Here is a 12,384-nt window from a genome sequence, read left to right as displayed (position 1 = left end):
CGGGTTCCGACGGAGCCCGTCGTCGGCACCCCGAGCATACACGATGGGTGCAGGTGTGCCTGAAGGGGAGCTACCCGCTGCATCAGGAACTCCCTCAGGAGAGTGGCCCCCGTCAGCTTTGCCGCTTTCACGTTGTCGGGCTTCAGGTCGGCGTTCATCTTCTCCAGCACCGGTTTCGCCCGATTGTCATCAAGCTTCGCGCGGGACCACCCCTCGTCAAGCTAGGGCATCCTCGTGGGTAGCACCAGCCGGGAGTGGATGCACCTGGCGTCCACCATGACCCACTTGCTCCAGAAGCCCTCAGCCCTCTTCCCGGTCTTTGATATCGCGTTGGTATTGCCATACGGGACGAAGTTGGCACACGATGAGGTGTGCTCACCATTGATTCGGAGGGAGAAGAAGTGGTGTAGCAGAGCCACGGATGGCATCACCTGGACGTGCGCCTCGCAGTATTAGGAGAAAATCGACAGAAGGAGGATGGAATTAGGATGGAGGTGAAGGGCCTGCAACCTGTAGTGGCGGAGGACGGCGTAGAAGAACTCGGAGAAGGGAGGCACCAGGCCAGCGATGATGGCGTTCATGAAGAGGGGGTAGAAGGTGCTCCCCTTGGCCTCCGGCTCGGTGGAGCTAGCCCATAGCTCCGTAGCCCCCATCTCGCCGCCCTCCACCGCCGTCATCAGGTGTACGATAGCAAGATTCTTCCCCGACACGGTGGGAGCATCCAGGGCCGGCGAGTACCAAGCCGGAGGCGCGTCGGGCTTGGTCTTGCGGGGTGCCATCGCTTGCTTCCGGGAAGGATTGAACGGAACTGGAGATTTGGAAGCGAGGAAGGGGATCTGAAGCAAGGCGAAAGAGGGCAATGAAGGAAAGCCTTACCCAAGCCTGCCTTTTGTCAGTCAGGCAGTGGACGCCAAGTGAGGCATGGTGGACGCCCACGTCCAATCAAGTCGCCACGCGTCGCCCAAGGCCTCAGGCTGTTGGGGCCCGCGGCGCTCCACACTTGACCTTTGGCTTCACCGCTAAGCCAAGTCCAAGCGTGCCTTGGGCCCGGGGGCTACTGTCGGCGTCCTGGATATGGGGGTATCCAGACTTGCCTGCCTTCGGCATGCGGCGTGGCTCACCGGTGGCCCAGTTTGGCCCGTCTTCATCAACACAAGTTCAAGACCCTTGCGAGGGGCCAAGCCTCGCGGGGCGGACGATGCAAGGTCCCCTCAGGGGCAGGCTCACCAGGCAGGCTCGCGAGGAGGCGGAGAGATCAAGGCGAGGAGCACCTCGCGAGGTGCACATGACGCAAGCCATGACGATCGAGACCAGGTGGGCGCCGGCTGGCGTAGTGTCCTTGTTTCCTCTTTGGTGCAAAGGGGGCAAGTGCAGGCATGGATTATCGTGGCATCAAGCAAAGGTTTCCATATAGGTGCAACAAGGCTAGGACCAGGAGGACGGCAAGACGGAGGTCACTGTGGAGGCCAAGACGGCGTCATCACCAGTGCCTTTGGCAATCGAAGACCACCTTTAGTCAGGATGGCCTGTACTGGTTGTCCCCCTTCAAAATCCTACCATTATGGAATCCCTTCCCGCTCAATATTTGGGAAGAGGACCAAGGCCTCTATAAATAGGACTAGCCAACCCCAAGGCAAGGGGAGACAGATCGACTGATCAAACCTTGACCAGAACCACCCACACCAGCACAAGAAGTCCTCCCCTCGCGAGGTCATTCTTCCCCTTGTACTATTCATCATCGGCCCTAGAGGCAATCCACACACCACACACTGGAGTAGGGTATTACACCACAATGGTGGCCTGAACTAGTATAAATCTCGTGTCCCTTGTGTTGTTCATCTTGTTAGCTTAGAATCGCGGTGAGGCTATGGGAGCGGATCGGTAGGGAGAAGATTTTCGCGTGCACCCCAGAGTTCGAACCTTAAGGGTTTTGCCGGAACCCGAAATCCGACAGCGTTGTTGTAGATGAGCTTGCATGTTGAATTCTTAGAGTTCCAAGTAGTTTGAATGCTTGATATGGCCTCTATACATCCCTATGGGTAGCTGCTATCAATCTTGTGAAGTTTTGTTGAGTAACATTTTGTGGACTAATTTTTTCAGAATTTTGTTCATAGGAAAAAGATGAATATCTTCAGGATGTTTGCTTCCAAGAAGAACTTCAAGGGGTTTATTGGACAATCTTCTGACAATGATCTTCATACACCGAGGTTGGCGGAACTATGGCCGTGTGAGTGGTCGGACAATGATTTCATGGAAGAGGCCGGAATCCTCCAAGAGTTCAACCAATATGATGCTAATGCCGGCCTCACCAACTTCATCGCAGCTGAATGCAAATAGTATCATCTTCTCACAAATTCCTTTGTGCAAAACTTTTAGTTTCAAGTAAGGGATAATCCTCCTGAGGTGTCATTTAACTTATATGCTGAACCCCACCGAATTCCACTTACTGACTTTTGTAACATATGCATGCTGCCTACTGATGGGGGTTTGGTAGAGCCTAGGCCCTCAGAGTTTGATGTTTTTACTGTACTCTGACTGTGGGGGATGAGAGTGGAGTATCAGCAACCACTGCCGCTAGCTTGCAGTTTCCTGTCGTGCATTATTTTGCTTTATTTATTGCAAAGTGCTTGCTAGCGAGAGAGAAGGTAGGTTCACTTAGCGCCCCAGACTTTGCTGTTTTACGTCGCGCACTTTATGGCGACAACACATTTAGCTTGGGAGCTATTGTGGTACGTCGCCTTCACCTTAACAGATTCATGGGTAAAATACATGGGGGCATTTACGCTACTCGTTTGGCTACTCACTTGAATGTGCAGATACGCCAACATGATCACCCCTTGCCCAAGGTTTACCTTGACAGAGCACCTATGTTATACCATCATTTCCTTGATGTCGATCGCTCTGATCTTGACTTGCCTTATAATTTAGTTTTTAGTGAAAACACTCGTGATGTTATCCCCTTGCCTGCACCTACTTTGTTTGATTATGTCGCCAGGAATGGATATAGGGTTATGCATGAGGACATTGTCGCTTACCGGAACAACCCAGCGGCAGGACAGGCGGAGCCTTAGCAGTGGGACCCTATGGTGCCTGCTCCCGGACACTTCAACATCGGACCTCACGGCTTCTACGACTGGTGATTACCGAGCTAGGCCAAAAGCCTAAGCTTGGGGGAGTACGTGTTTCCACCAACATTATATTCATGTTCACACATTTCATTCCAGTTGTCGGTGCCCACACTTTTTCATTGCATTATCCATGTTTAATTTATTTTCCTCCTTTCTTCTTGTGTGTTTGAAAAACTTTGAGAAAATCCAAAAAAAATATGTTTCTTGCTTCTTTTTGTTTTTTTCTTTCTAGTTTAATTTGTTGTAGCAGAAAAAGAAAACCCAAAAAGATTTCCTAGTTCTTCTTTTAGTTGCTGGGAGCTTTCCCATGTAAATAGTTTTCTCCTTTTTGTTTTTCCCTTTTTTGTTTGCTTGCTTTTGAAAAACCAAAAACTCCAAAAATATTTCAATGTGTTTCTCTGAATTTCTTTTTCCTTTATCGAGTCATACCGAGGAGAAGACCACGATGAAAATGTTGAGTGGCTCTCATTTGCATTATGTTGATCTAACAAAGATCCCATATTACCTTGTCTTCTCCTATTGAATCAAGTGTTTGCAGATTCCAGCTTAGTCCACGACACTCTTGCACTATTATTATTTTCTTCAAATCGTTCAGTCGTGCAAGTGAAAGGCAATAATGACGATATTAGATTAGTTGACCGTGGCAAAGAGAAACGAGTATGAACTCGACTTGTTCTGTTTTTGTAAATATGTTTAACCTAGTATCCATGCTTCAGCCTATTATGATCAAACATGTTTGCAATGACAATTATAGATTATAGTTTCTCATGCCATGCATAAGTAGCTAGGAGTGAATAATGACTTATCTTGGATATCAACATTGCGTTAAAATGATTGTGATATAGTATGATGATATGGTATCCTCCTCTGAATGTTCGAGTGGCTTGACTTGGCACATGTTCATGCATGTAGTTGAATCAAAACCAACATAACCTCTATGATATTTATGTTCATGGTGTTCATATCCTACTCATGCTAGTATCCAATGTTACTTATGCATAATGCATGTTCATGACCGTTGTTGCTCTCTAGCTGGCCGCTTCTCAACCTATTTACTAGCCTTCGCCTGTACTAAGTGGGAATTCTGCTTGTACGTCAAAAACCTGAAACCCAAGTTGTTCCAGATGAGTCCACCATACCTACCTATATGCGGTATTACCTTGCCGTCCTAAGTAAATTTGCATGTACCACCTCTAAAAATTTCAAATACATATCATTTTTGTGTGCCTGGATCGTTCATGGAACGACAGGAGGTTGTCGGTATCTTCCATGCTAAGCTAGTTACTCTCAGGTCAAGTGTTTATTCACTCGCCATCGCACGAGAAAAAGGGCGATAATAGGGATGCCCAGTCCCAAACTACAAAAATAAAAGAGCTTACAAATAATCAAACAAAAACTCCCAATGGAGTCATAACCTTTACATTTCCGCCGGGGAACCGCCACTAGCATGCTTAGCATGGAAGATATTGATAACTGATGATCATGAAGTGAATAAGAAGGGTGCATGTCTCAAAATAACATTTACCTCCGTTTTAAAAACATGAGCTCTGGCACCTATGCAAATAACTGCTTCCCTCTGCGAAGGGACTATCCATTTACTTTTATGTTGTGTCATCACCTTCTCAAACAAGCGCTAGAACCTGAGAGCATTGCTGTCATGTTGATGCATTGTGTATACCTAATGTTGGGTGCATCATGACTGGATCTTTTCTACCATTAATTATAATGTTTAGTCGCTGCTCGAACTTTGGGGGTGTTCTGCATTTATGTTTTGCGGTCTCAGAAAGGGCTAGCGAGATACCATTATTGTCATATTATATCATGGTTGTTTTGATAACGTGTTGCTATTTGAGATATCTTATTATTGCTCTCTAGTTGTTTATGTCATTGATATGAGTTAATACAAAATTTTTAAGAGTTACTGTCGACATGGTTAGTTATAATCTTTGCTAAAAACCTGGGTGTTGTTTAAGCTTATTTATGAAACAAGAGCAAAACAGTTTGTAAAAGTTTTTCTTTTTCACTTTCAGTTTATTAACTAAATTGCTTGAGGACAAGCAAAGGTTTAAGCTTGGGGGAGTTGATACGTCTCCAACATATCTACTTTTCCTAATGCTTTTCCTCTTGTTTTGGACTCTAATTTGCATGATTTGAATGAAACTAACCCCAGACTAACATTGTTTTCAGCAGAACTACCATGGTGTTGTTTTTGTGCAGAAATAAAAGTTCTCGGAATGGAACGAAAGTTTGCAAGGATTTTTTATACAATAAAAGAGAATTTCTGGAGCCAGGATGGACCTGAGGGGGGCACCTGGGTGGGCACAACCCACTAGGGGCCACCAGCCCCCTAGGCGCACCTAGGTGGGTGCTTCCCACCTGGTGGCCCCGCTGACCTCCAAACCGACGCTATAAAATCCCATCTTTCTAGAAAAAATCAGGGAGCAAGAATTATCGCGTTTCACGAGATGGAGCCGCCGCCAAGCCCTGTTCTTCCTCGGGAGGGCAGATCTGGAGTCCATTTGGGGCTCCGGAGAGGGGGATCTTCGATCTTCGTCATCACCAACACATCTCCATCACCAATTCCATGATGCTCCCCACCGGGAGTAAGTAATTCCTTCATAGGCTCGCTAGTCGGTGAATATTTGGATGAGATTCATCATGTAATCGAGTTAGTTTTGTTAGGGCTTGATCCCTACTATCCACTATGTTTTGAGATTGATTTTGCTATGACTTTGCCATGCTTAATGCTTGTCACTTTGGGCCCGGGTGCCATTGTTTCGGATCTGAACCATTTATGTTATCACCTTTATATCCATGTTTTAGATCCGATCTTGCAAGTTATACTCACCTACTACGTGTTATGATCCGGCAACCCCGAAGTGATAGAAATCGGGACCACTCCCGGTGATGACCGTAGTTTGAGGAGTTCATGTATTCACCGTGCACTAATGCTTTGTTCTGGTTCTCTATTAAAAGGAGGCCTTAATATCTCTTAGTTTCCAATAGGACCCCTCTGCCACGGGAGGGTAGGACAAAACATGTCATGCAAGTTCTTTCCATAAGCTCGTATGACTACTTACGGAATACATGCCTACATTATATTTATGAACTGGAGCTAGTGTCGTATCGCCCTAGGTTATAACTGTCTCATGATGAATATCATCCAATGAGTCACCGATCTAATGGCTATGAATTTGTCTTATATTGTTCTTGCTAAGTTACTACTGTTGCTACTCCTATCGTTACTGCTACAATATTACTGATATCACTGTTACTGTTACCTTTACTACTGCTGCTATCATCAAAACTATCATACTACTGTGCTACTAATCACTTTGCTGCAGATAATTAATCTCCAGGTGTGGTTGAATTGACAACTCAGCTGCTAATACCTTCAAATATTCTTTGGCTCCCCTTATGTCAAATCTATTAATTTGGGTTGAATACTCTACCCATAAAAACTGTTGCGATTGTAACACCCACGATGCGGCTATATCTCCCACGTGTCGAAGCACGACTTGGAGGCATAACCGCATAGTGGTTTTGTCACAAGAAGGGTCATCTTCACACAATCCCATGTAATGAACAAGAATGGGATAAAGAGAGTTGGCTTACAATCGCCACTTCCCACAATACATAATTAAGATCATACATCATTCAAATACACTCATAGACCGGCTACGGTCAAATTCAAATGAAAAGAAGACAACCCCAAATGCTAGATCCCCGATCGTCCCGACTGGGCACCTCTACTGATCATCTGGAAACGATACATAGTAACGGCCAAGGTCCTCGTCAAACTCCCACTTCAGCTCAGTTGCGCCATCTGCGCTGGTATCCTCGGCACCTGCATCTGTTTTGGGTAGAATCTGTGAGCCACGGGGACTCAGCAATCTCACACCCGCGAGATCAAGACTATTTAAGCTCATAGGTAGGAAAAGGGGTAATATGGTGGAGCTGCGGCAAGCATTAAGCATATATGGTGGCTAACATACGCAAGTGAGAGCGAGAAGAGAAGCAACGCAACGGTCGAGAAGCTAGAAGTGATCAAGAAGTGATCCTGAAACTACTTACGTCAAGCATAACTCAAACCGTGTTCACTTCCCGGACTCCGCCGAGAAGAGACCATCACGGCTACACACACGGTTGATGTATTTTAATGAAGTCAAGTGTCAAGTTATCTACAACCGGACATTAACAAATTCCCATCTGCCTCATAACCGCGGGCACGGCTTTCGAAAGATAATATACCCTGCAGGGGTGTCCCAACTTAGCCCATCACAAGCTCTCACGGTCAACGAAGGATATACCTTCTCCCGGGAAGACCCGATCAGTCTCGGAATCCCGGTTCGCAAGACATTTCGACAATGGTAAAACAAGACCAGCAAGACCGCCCGATGTGCCGACAAATCCTAATAGGAGCTACACATATCTTGTTCTCAGGGCACACCGGATGAACACTACGTACAACTAGAACCAGCCCTCAAGTTTCCCCGAGGTGGCGCTGCAAGTGGCTCTAGTTCGGACCAACACTCGAAGGAGCACTGGCCCGGGGGGGGTTAAAATAAAGATGACCCTTGGGCTCGCGAAAACCCAAGGGAAAAAGGCTTAGGTGGCAAATGGTAAAACCAAGGTTGGGCCTTGCTGGAGGAGTTTTATTCAAAGTGAACTGTCAAGGGGGTCCCATAAATCACCCAACCGTGTAAGGAACACAAAATCAAGAAACATAACACCGGTATGACGGAAACTAGGGCGGCAAGAGTGGAACAAGTCACCAGGCATAAGGCCGAGCCTTCCATCCTTTACCAAGTATATAAGGTGCATTAATTAAACAGGAGATATTGTGATATCCCAAAATATCCATGTTCCGACCAGGAACAAACTTCATCTTCACCTGCAACTAGCAACGCTATAAGAGGGGCTGAGCAAAAGCGGTGACATAGCCAAACAACGGTTTGCTAGGACAGGATAGTTAGAGGTTTGACATGGCAATAGGGAGGCATGATAAACAGTGGCAGGTAGAGCTAACATAGCGATAGAGCGAGTACTAGCAAGCAAAGATAGAAGTGATATTGAAGGTATGGTCATCTTGCCTGCAAGGTTCTCAGAGTTGTCGAAGGCTTGATCCTCGTAAGCGTTCTCAACAGGTTCCTCGTGCACGTACTCGTCTCCCGGCTCTACCCAAAGCAAGAACACAAGCAAAGGAACACAATAAATCACGGTGCAATGCTCAAGCAACATGATGCAATACATGTCATGATATGCGAGATGTGATATGCAATGCATATGCGTGCTCCGGAAAGTATGCCGCTGGAAAGATGAGATGATTTCGGTTGAAATCGATATAAAGATCACCGGAAATGGATGCACGGTTTGCAAATGGCAAGCAACACAAGAATGGCACAAAGCTGCGATTAACAGCACGATGCTACTTAGCATGAAACAAGAAACTATGCTACAGCACCCCAACATAAGTACAAAGCATATGGCATTGATCTAAAGGAGATGTTTCACAAAAGAGGAACAATGAGCTACGGCTAAATCACATCATAACAGGTTCAAACAAGCATGGCAAAAGAGCAAAAAATATCAGGTTGGACATGGCATAAACAGCATCACGAAGAAATGTTCAGAGCAAGTTATCAACAAGCTACAGGAACTTATAATAGCAAAACAAGACATGGCATGAATCTACTCAAAGCATAGATCAAAAGTCCCTTACTGACCATAAGCCAAAAAGGATCAGAAAATATGATGGCACCCATGTGAACATAGCAAGTTTCGTTAACAGATTCAGCAAACAGAGCATAGCATTGACAGAATTACGAAGGCACCTTCATGTGCTCGATGCACTCACTACAGAGCGTTTCATGATAAACTAAGCATACATCCATCAAGAAGACATGGCATAGAAGCTATACACGGCAAGAACAACATTATAGCATACACGGATCAACTACAACAACCTTGGCAAAATTGAATAACATGTAAACAATCTGCCAGGAAACATTTTGAAGCAAAAGTAGAGCACGAAAATGACATGCTAGACTACTCCATAATTGCAACCAGGGGCATGGATGGATAGAGCATAACCATATGTTCAAAACACCCTTACTGAAGTATCTCAAAATATGCATGGATCTCTCTGTAGCATCATGTTTACATGGCATCAAAATATCAGCAGAACAGGGACTAAAATCAGCAATATCACGAAGCCTAGTTTGCATGCTTGTGCTAGTCACCACATTGATCACAAAAATACATGGTAAGCACCTCTGTAAAGATGGCATGGCATAGTTCAAACACATGTAGGGCTCAAGTACATAAGATGCACACATCAATCATGGCAAAAATGACAAAAGTGCATGTTCTGATAAGAATCTGAAACTAACATTATGAAGCACTCTTCCAACAGCATTTCGGGCATCAAGATGAGCTCAAATGAAAATGATGCAATGAGATGAAATGATGTACTCTTCGAGGCGAACAAATCGGTATGCTACACGCCCAAAACGGAGCCACGGGTGCAAAGTTGTGGTGCGATGAACATGCAACAAAAATTACTGACACAAAAGATTTAGGGGATTTCGGGGGAGGAAGAAAGTCAACCGAGGGTTCAGATCTGGATCCGGCTCGCACGCGGATCGAGGCATCGCCGAAGACGGGGCGGCACGGCTGCCGGAGATGGGGCGCCAGATCTGGCGGAGGCCGGCGCGGCGGGGCCGGCCGGAGCACGTAGCTGGCGGCGGCGGCGGGCGCCTGAGGCGGAGGCGGACGGTGGGGCTGGGCGACACCGGCGGCAGGGCGCGCGGTGGCGGCCGGCTGAGGCGGCGGCGGACGGCGGGCGCGGAGCTCCGCGGGAGCGGGCGGCGGCGGCGGGCGCGTGCGGGCCACGGGGGCCCCGCACGGGCCGAGCGGGCCGGCGGCGGCGTGCGGTGGCCAGCGCCACGTGGCGGGCTGCGACAGGCTGGGGCACAGCGGCGGACGCGTCCGGCTCCGTCCGGACGTGTCCGGCTGCGGAGAGGGGGAATTTCTAGGGTTTCGCCCGAATTTGGAGGGGGAGATGCATATTTGTAGGTAGAGGGAGCTAGGAGTGTCCAAATGAGGTGTAGTTTTCGCCCACACGATCGTGATCCGACGACGGAGAGCATGGAAGTGACTTAGATGGGTTATTGGGCTGTTTTGGAGGGGTGTTGGGCTGCACCTCAAAAGAGGCCTTTGCGGTTATGCGGTTAACCGTTGGAGTACCAAACGAGCTCCAAATGACCCGAAACTTGACAGGCGGTCTACCGGTGCTATACCAGGGCCACTTGGCAAGGCTCAGTCCATTCCGAGAACGTTTAACACCCGCACACGAAAAGATACAAGAGGGGTGCGCCGGTGCATGTGGGAGTGTCAGATTGCGAAACGGACAACGGGGAAAATGCTCGGATGCATGAGACGAACACGTATGCAAATGAGATGCACATGATGACATGATATGATATGCATGACAAGAATAAAATGCAAAACAAAAGACAAAACCCAACCACGGAGGGAATAACATATCACATAGCCGAAAATGGCAAGAGTTGGAGATACAAAGATGGAAAGTTACATCCGGGGTGTTACAACACTCCACCACTACAAGAGGATCTCGTCCCGAGATCTAGGACTGAAAGAACTCCGGATATTCGGAACGGAGGTGATCCTCGCGCTCCCAGGTGGCTTCTCGGTCGGAATGGTGTGACCACTTCACTTTCAGGAATTTGATTGACTTGTTGCGAGTCTTGCGCTCGGTTTCTTCAAGAATAGCAACGGGGTGCTCATGATAAGAGAGATCTTCTTGGAGGTCGATCTCTTCGAAGTTGATAGTGCGCTCAGGAGTCTTGAAGCACTTGCGAAGCTGTGACACGTGAAACACATCGTGCACGTTCGCAAAGTTGGACGGAAGCTCAAGTTGATAGGCGAGGTCGCCTCTTTTGCCAATGATCTTGAAAGGACCCACGTATCTAGGGGCAAGCTTCCCTTTGATACCGAAGCGACGAGTGCCTTTCATTGGAGAGACGCGGAGGTAGACATGGTCTTCGATTTCAAAAGCCAAGTCACGGTGCTTGCTATCATAGTAACTCTTTTGGCGCGATTGCGCGGCTTTGAGATTCTCACGAATGACTTTGCACATTTCTTCGGCTTCTGTGATCAAGTCGTTGCCAAGAAGTTGGCGTTCACCTGTCTCAGACCAATTGAGAGGAGTACGGCACTTTCTGCCATAGAGAATTTCGAATGGGGCCTTGCCCGAACTCGCTTGGAAGCTGTTGTTGTAGGAGAACTCGGCATATGGAAGACAATCTTCCCACTTCATACCGAAAGAGATGACACAAGCCCTGAGCATATCTTCAAGGATTTGATTGACTCGCTCGACTTGGCCACTTGTTTGAGGATGGAAAGCTGTGCTGAAACGAATGTTGGTGCCCATGGCCTTCTGAAAGGAGTCCCAGAACTTAGAAGTGAAGATGCTTCCACGATCTGAAGATATCAATTGTGGAATACCGTGCAAGGAGACAATTCTGGAGGTGTATAGCTCTGCCAGCTGAGCTGCTGTGATAGATTCTTTGATAGGAAGAAAATGAGCCACTTTAGTAAGCTTGTCAATGACAACGAAGATAGCATCATTTCCACGCTTGGACTTAGGAAAACCAGTCACGAAGTCCATCTCGATATGGTCAAACTTCCATTCCGGAATAGCAAGAGGTTGGAGGAGACCAGCTGGTCGTTGGTGTTCTGCTTTCACCCTTCTGCAGACATCACATTCATTCACGAATTGAGCAATTTCTCGCTTCATTCGAGTCCACCAATACGACTGCTTGAGGTCATGGTACATCTTTGTACTTCCAGGATGAATGGATAGGAGGGAATTGTGTGCCTCATTCATGATGACTTTTCTCAGATCACCTTTAGGAACCACAATTCGATCCTCGAAGAAAAGAGTATCTTTGTCATCCAAGCGATAGCACTTGTATTTGGGAATGCCCTTGTCAATACCACGTTTCACCTTCTTCACCATGGTATCCAGGAGTTGTGCCTCACGAATTTGATCTTCCAAAGTAGGAGAGACTATGAGGTTGGCAAGAAAGCCTTGAGGAACAACTTGAAGATTCAGCTTGCGGAAAGCTTCACAAAGATCCGGTTGAAATGGCTTGAGAATTAGACTGTTGCAATAAGCCTTTCTGCTCAGAGCATCTGCAATCACATTCGCCTTGCCAGGAGTATATTCAAT

The sequence above is a fragment of the Triticum aestivum genome, chromosome 3B (assembly GCF_018294505.1).
Source record: "Triticum aestivum cultivar Chinese Spring chromosome 3B, IWGSC CS RefSeq v2.1, whole genome shotgun sequence".
NCBI lineage: Eukaryota > Viridiplantae > Streptophyta > Magnoliopsida > Poales > Poaceae > Triticum > Triticum aestivum.
The sequence above is the reverse complement of the archived record's forward strand: the minus strand, read 5'-3'. Positions refer to the sequence as shown.